Genomic DNA, 7,188 nt, shown 5'->3' with positions numbered 1-7,188 from the left:
TACCGATAGAAGTAGACGAAAGAAGGGATGCCTTCCGGGGCATCCCCAAGCTTTGGCTTTTAGGTGTCCTTAGATTATCTTGGGGGTGCCATGGGCATCCCCAAGCTTAGGCTCTTGCCACTCCTTGTTCCATAATCCATCAAATCTTTACCCAAAACTTGAAAACTTCACAACACAAAACTTAAAGTAGAAAATCTCATGAACTCCGTTAGCGAAAGAAAACAAAAGACCACTTCAAGGTACTGTAATGAACTCATTCTTTATTTATATTGGTGTTATACCTACTGTATTCTGACTTCTCTACGATTTATAAACTATTTTACTAGCCATAGATTCATCAAAATAAGCAAACAACACACGAAAAACAGAATCTGTCAAAAACAGAACAGTCTATAGTAATCTGTAGCTAGCGCAAGATCTGGAACCCCAAAAATTTCTAAAATAAATTTCTGGATGTGAGGAATTTATCCATTAATCATCTGCAAAAATAATTAACTAAATAGCACTTTCCAAATAAAAATGGCAGTAGTTCTCATGAGCGCTAAAGTTTCTGTTTTTTACAGCAAGTTTAACAAGACTTTCCCCAAGTCTTCCCAACGGTTCTACTTGGCACAAACACTAATTAAACACAAAAAACACAACCAAAACAGAGGTTAGATAAATTATTTATTACTAAACAGGAGCAAAAAGCAAGGAATAAAAATACAATTGGGTTGCCTCCCAACAAGCGTTATTGTTTAACGTCTCTAGCTAGGCATAACAAGCAAGGATAGATCTAGGTATTGCCATCTTTGGTAGGCAATCCATAAGTGGCTCTCATAATATATTCATAAGGTAATTTAATTTTCTTTCTAGGAAAGTGTTCCATGCCTTTCCTCAATGGAAATTGGAATCTAATATTTCCTTCCTTCATATCAATAATTGCACCAATCGTTCTAAGGAAAGGTCTACCAAAAATAATAGGACATGAAGGATTGCAATCTATGTCAAGAACAATAAAATCTATGGGCGTATAATTCCTATTTGCAACAATAAGAACATCATTAATTCTTCCCATAGGTTTCTTAATAGTGGAATCTGCAAGGTGCAAGTTTAGAGAGCAATCATTAAAATCACGGAAACCTAACAAATCACATAAATTTTTTGGAATCGTGGAAACACTAGCATAAAGTTTTCTAGGGATAGAAACTTCCAATTCAAGTTTTTCTTCATAAGATTGCATCAAGGCATCAATGATATGTTAAGTAAACGCTTTATTTTGGATGTAAGCGCGAGGAGAATTTAGCACGGATTGTAACAAGGAAATACAATCAATCAAAGAGCAATTTTCATAGTTAAATTCCTTGAAATCCATAATAGTGGGTTTAGCAACATCTAGGGTTTTAATTCCATCAATCCCACTTTTATCAATTTTAGCATCAAGATCAACAAATTCCGAATTCTTGGAACGCCTTCTAGGTAAAGGTGGGTCATATTCAGTCCCATCATTATCAAGATTCATATTGCAAAACAAAGATTTAAAAGGGGAAACATCAATATCTTCATCTTTATTTTCATAGAAACTAGGAGAAGACGCTCTTATAAAGACATCTTTCTTAGCACGCATCCTAGCGGTTCTTTCTTTGCACTCATCAATGGAAATTCTCATGGCTTTGAGAGACTCATTGATACCATGCTTAGGTGGAATAGATCTAAGTTTCAAAGAATCAACATCAAGAAAAATTCTATCAACGTTCCTAGCCAAATCATCAATCTTAAGCAATTTTTCTTCAATCAAAGCATTAAAATTCTTTTGCAAAGTAATAAATTCTTTAATATTAGATTCAAAATCAGAGGGCATCTTATTATAATTTTCATAAGAATTGTTGTAGAAATTACCATAATTATTAGAGGGATTACTAGGATAAGGCCTAGGATTAAAATTTTCTATATACACATTGTTACCAAAATTGTTCCTACCAACAAAATTCACATCCATAGATTCATTATTATTCTCAATCAAAGTAGACAAGGGCATATCATTAGGATCAGAAGAAACACTTTTACTAGTAAATAATTTCATAAGTTCATCCATCTTTCCACTCAAGACATTAATTTCTTCTATCGCATGCACCTTTTTATTAGTGGATCTTTCAGTATGCCATTGAGAATAATTAACCATAATATTATCTAGGAGTTTAGTAGCTTCTGCTAAATTGTTTTCCATAAAAGTTCCTCCCGCGGCCTATTCTAAAAGATTTCTAGAAGCAAAATTCAATCCGGCATAAAAGTTTTGTATAATCATCCATAAATTTAAACCATGAGTAGAGCAATTACGTATCATTAGTTTCATTCTCTCCCAAGCTTGTGCAACATATTGATGATCAAGTTGCTTAAAATTCATAATATCGTTTCTAAGAGAGATGATCTTAGCGGGAGGGAAATACTTAGAGATAAATGCATCTTTGCACTTGTTTCATGAATCAATACTATTTTTAGGCAAAGACGAAAACCAAGCTTTAGCACGATCTTTAAGCGAAAAAGGAAATAGCTTCAATTTAACAATATCATTATCCACATCTTTCTTCTTTTGCATATCACACAAAGCAACGAAGCTATTTAGATGGGTAGCGGCATCTTCACTAGGAAGGCCGAAAAACGGATCTTTCATGACAATATTCAGCAAAGCAGTATTAATTTCACAAGATTCAGCATTGGTAAGAGGAGCAATCGGAGTGCTAATAAAATCATTATTGTTGGTATTGGTGAAGTCACACAATTTAGTATTATGTTGAGCCATCGTGACAAGCAAGCAAACTAACACGCAAGCAAACAAAAAGCAAGCGGGCAAAAGGAGGCAAATAGAGAAAGAGAGGGAGGATAGAGAGAGAGGGCGAATAAAACGGCAAGGGTGAAGTGGGGGAGAGGAAAACGAGAGGCAAATGGCAAATAATGTAATGCATGAGATAAGGGTATGTGATGGGTACTTGGTATGTTGACTTTTGCATAGACCTGACCTGGCAACGGCGCCAGAAATCCTTCTTGCTACCTCTTGAGCACTGCGTTGGTTTCCCCGAAGAGGAAGGGATGATGCAGCAAAGTAGCGTAAGTATTTCCCTCAGTTTTAGAGAACCAAGGTATCAATCCAGTAGAAGGCACTACTAGAAAAACCCCTATAGATAGACATTTAGTAGTAGCGTGGGTTTTTTGGCCTGCGCTACTGCTATTTAGTAGTAGCGCGGCAGAAAAAACACGCTACCGATATGACATAGTAGTAGCGCGGGCACAAAAAACCTGCGCTGCTACTAAATGATTTCCACCCTGCCCCCTCATCAGACAATAGTAATAGCGTGGGGTATAAAACCTGCGCTACTGCTATATGGATAGTTGTAGCGCAGGTAAGGCTGGTCACAATGGGCAAGGACATAAGCTAGTAACTTACACACTTCCCTAGACTATGTTACTACCTCCATAGTGGGTAGGAACATCTATGTAGTGTCATGCAACAATGTATTTATTAGATTATAGACTCATTGTTTCTTAAAGTGTGTGATGTTCCAGTAACTTAGCTAGTTACCACAAGCACCTTTTTCTTTATTAAATATGTGCCAGATAAGCAAAGTTGTATTGGAGTGTGTGATGTTACTTTTAAATTCCTTTCCATTGTGACCAGCCTGAGACACACCGCGCTGCTACTATGCCACCAACCGTCCACTCCACGTACTCCCACGCCACCCACCCCGAGCCAGATCTAGATCGAGACCCCCTGCACCAGCGGCCTCCCGTCCCCCCTTCCTCAACCTCCTCTCCTCCGCTGTCCACCGGAGGCCCCCGCACACACGGGAAACTGCTGCTCGGCGTCTCCAGCAGCCAAGGCCGGGCTCCCGGCCTCTGCGCGGCGTCGTCTCTTCCTTCCCCGTCGCCATCTGTCACCGTCGTCGTCGCGGTCCGGCCCTCCGCGCCGCAGCGGTAAGCACGCAAGCACGCACGCCGCTGCTCCCCTGCCTCTCTCCCCGTCCATCTCCGTCGATTCCCTTTGTCGGCGTCGGCGGGGAGTCGGCCTAGTGGACTGCGGTTCCCGCTTTGGTGGGTTGGGTCACAACTGATTTGGCCTGACGGTGGCGAGCGCCGATCGATTGATTGCAAGCCCCTGATGATGTGCTCGCTCCGCTGTGTCATCTAAAGATTACTAGTTTTGTTCATGATCTGTTCAGTGTTATTTTATTACTGCATTGGTAGGGATCTAGTGCACTGCCACCTAGTTTATTTTTTGCATAGTGCGTTGATCCCAGGCTCGCTGATGCGTAGGAGCAATTCATGTGGTTCTACAGATCGTCACCGATAATGCGGGGTGAAGAGGAAAAGGCTCATGAAACCCAGTAAATTTCTTGCTGGTTTAGTGCGCTTGTGTTCATCTTGTCGATTATATTAGGAGAAAACGCCCTTCCATGCTTCTTGTACTGATTCTGATTCTTAGGTTTTTACTTGTTGCTTTTCTAGGCATGTGTGTGTTCGTGTAGATTCACACAAAGAAATACCTGCCACGTGCAGGTTGGTTGTGGGGTTCGTTTGCTATTTTTCTTAGTGTTTCCATGTGCAAGAGAGGTAGTAGCTCTCTACCTTCAACGGAGTAGCCACATGGTTGACTACCAACCTTATACTTATGTTGTTGCTTGTTGGCCTGCTCCTTATAGTTGTCATGCTTGTGGTCGATTCAGCCGGGGATCAACAACGCCGTCGTCGCCGGTGGCATGGATACCATGTCCAATGCCCCCAAATACGCTGCAACAGCAAGGTTCCTACTAACTTAAGAAGAATGGCTCTGTAACTGTCGGCAGCTCTTCTAGTATAAAGTTTGTTGTTTACGTATTCTGACTAGTCGTTTACTATCTCTGTAGATAGTTTCTTAGATGGAAACCACGCAGAGTAGTTAGTGTACAGCCAGAGTCCTGTATGATATCTCAATCTTGAGTAAAGCATTTGAATTTAAGCTAGTAGATATTGAGCTCTGTGATTGAAGTGTCTCTGTTGAATACATCTAATCTGAAAAATTTTCACATTTGCTTCTCTGATAAGTAAGGTCTGTTTTCATTTACAGATAGAAGATAGCAACGGAGTGGTAAGATTTGTGCAGAGATCTTCTCCTCCGTCGTCGTCTGTGACAAAGCTACTGGGTGCATCCGTCCATCTTCAGATCTGAGTGAAGAGGGCATCCGTCCATCTCAAAAGGTTTAATTTTTGTACCAGCTAATTAACTTGTCTTTTCATCAGTTCCTCCTTGAGTAATTGGAAAGGGAATTATATTAGACTGCTAGCTGATTCTTGGTGAAAATTGCTTTGCCTGTATGTATGTATGTATGTAGAGAGTCTTGTAGCAATTATTCTTAGAGTAAACCAAAGCAGTATTCGATGATATATTGTGAGTCACTGAAAATGTATACTGTTTTTTTCTTCAGGATATGGATGACTATCTGAAAGTATGCAGGTTTCTTTCCAAACTTAACAACGGGATACTAGGTGAAAGAAATGCTGCCTACAAGGAGAGGTTGAGCAGCCTAGAGAATTTAGTACTGATCATGGTAAGGTTGACAAAGCCTGAAATCTCATTTTGATCCACGTTCAAAGATTACATGGTAGCATATATACTTGAAATTGGCATGGAATATCGAAATTCAAAATAGACTTCGCCTATTCCCTGTTTTGAAAAGCAGTGGGAATTGATTTTCTGAATTCCTTGGTTGTCTATTTCCCTATCCATGCAACAATAAATGTAGAACAGAATGTTAACCGTCAAATATTTCAAGCATATATAGCTCAAATACACAAGTATTAATTTCTTGTATACACCAAAACAACAAGATAGCATGAACACGTATAGCTAGGGTATGCATTTAGTAGGTGTCTTTCCGTTTCGAAGATTCATAATAGACTAAAAGAGACTGATAAATGAAGAAAATACCCTACTGGGTCTGCACAAGTACCCGAACTAACAAGTTTTCACTTTCCCGACGTGGGCGCAGGGGTGATCGACGTGGACTACCGCGACCTGGTGGGCATCGTGCTCTTCAACCACTCGGAGACGGACTTCGCTGTGAAGCCCGGCGACCGCATCATAGAGATGATTGTCCAGGTGATTGCGGCGCCGGAGGTCGCCGAGGTGGAGGACCTTGACGCCACCGTACGGAGTCGTCGAGGTGGAGTACCTTGACGCCACTGTCTGGACGTTGCCCAGGTGAAGGACCTCGACGCCTTGGTAGATACATCTAGAGAAGTGGTCTACTTAGGTTGGTGGTGGAACGCTAGGGAAGGTACCTACCTTTCGTTGATGATGTTTGTGTGCGTCTGAGGTATAAATGGGATCTCGTGATCTCTTTGAATTGAGATGTTCAATGTTGTATCCATGAACGCTGCAAGTGCTAAGTAAGAATGTAAGTGTTAAAATGGTTCTGTGACCTTTATTTATTTTGCCATGGATGTGTCTTGATTTGTATCCATGAATATTGCATCTAAATTTTATTTTTTTGGATTTCTAATTACTTAGCAGTAGCGTGGGGGAAGAATCATATTCTACTAGTACTTAGGAATAGTAGTAGCGTGGGTTAGGAATAGTAGTAGCGTGGGTTGCACGCGCTACTGCTAAAATTTTTAGCAGTAGCGCGGGGTAAAAAACACGCTACTGCTGAAATTTAGCTGTAGCGCGCTACTGCTATACAAAAAACCTACGTTACTGGTAGCGTTTTTCCTAGTAGTGAGGCTATGCGTGAGTCCCTCGTACTTGCACAAAATAAATAAATCCTCGCAACCAACGCGAATAGGGGTTGTCAATCCCTACACGGCCACTTACGAGAGTGAGATTTGATAGATATGATAAGATAATATTTTTTTGTATTTTTGTGATAAAGATGCAAAGTAAATTAAAGGCAAAGTAAAAAGCTAAGGAAATAACTAAGTAGTAGGAGATTAATATGATAAAGATAGACCCGGGGGCCATAGGTTTCACTAGTGGCTTCTCTCGAGAGCATAAGTATTCTACGGTGGGTGAACAAATTACTGTTGAGCAATTGACGGAATTGAGCATAGTTATGAGAATATGTAGGTATGATCATGTATATATGCATCACGTCCGAGACAAGTAGACCGACTCCTGCCTGCATCTACTACTATTACTCCACTCATCGACCGTTATTCAGCATGCATCTAGAGTATTAA

At 40.5% G+C, this 7,188-nt stretch overlaps 1 long non-coding RNA gene across 2 annotated transcripts; it reads left to right on the top strand.

The window, feature by feature from the left end:
- The first annotated feature begins 3,669 nt into the window (after positions 1–3,669).
- LOC119364919 lies at positions 3,670–6,471 on the top strand. Of its 2 annotated transcripts, XR_005175226.1 has the most exons (5): positions 3,670–3,948; positions 4,674–4,774; positions 5,078–5,208; positions 5,436–5,558; positions 6,000–6,471. It is a non-coding gene; the product is annotated as an uncharacterized LOC119364919 (long non-coding RNA). The 2 variants fall into 2 exon arrangements; XR_005175225.1 differs by lacking the exon at positions 4,674–4,774 and having other exon boundaries at positions 3,675–3,948.
- The last annotated feature ends 717 nt before the right edge of the window (positions 6,472–7,188 follow it).

The sequence above is a fragment of the Triticum dicoccoides genome, chromosome 1A, assembly GCF_002162155.2.
Source record: "Triticum dicoccoides isolate Atlit2015 ecotype Zavitan chromosome 1A, WEW_v2.0, whole genome shotgun sequence".
NCBI classification, from domain to species: Eukaryota; Viridiplantae; Streptophyta; class Magnoliopsida; order Poales; family Poaceae; genus Triticum; species Triticum dicoccoides.
This window is presented reverse-complemented; position numbering and strand designations above follow the sequence as displayed.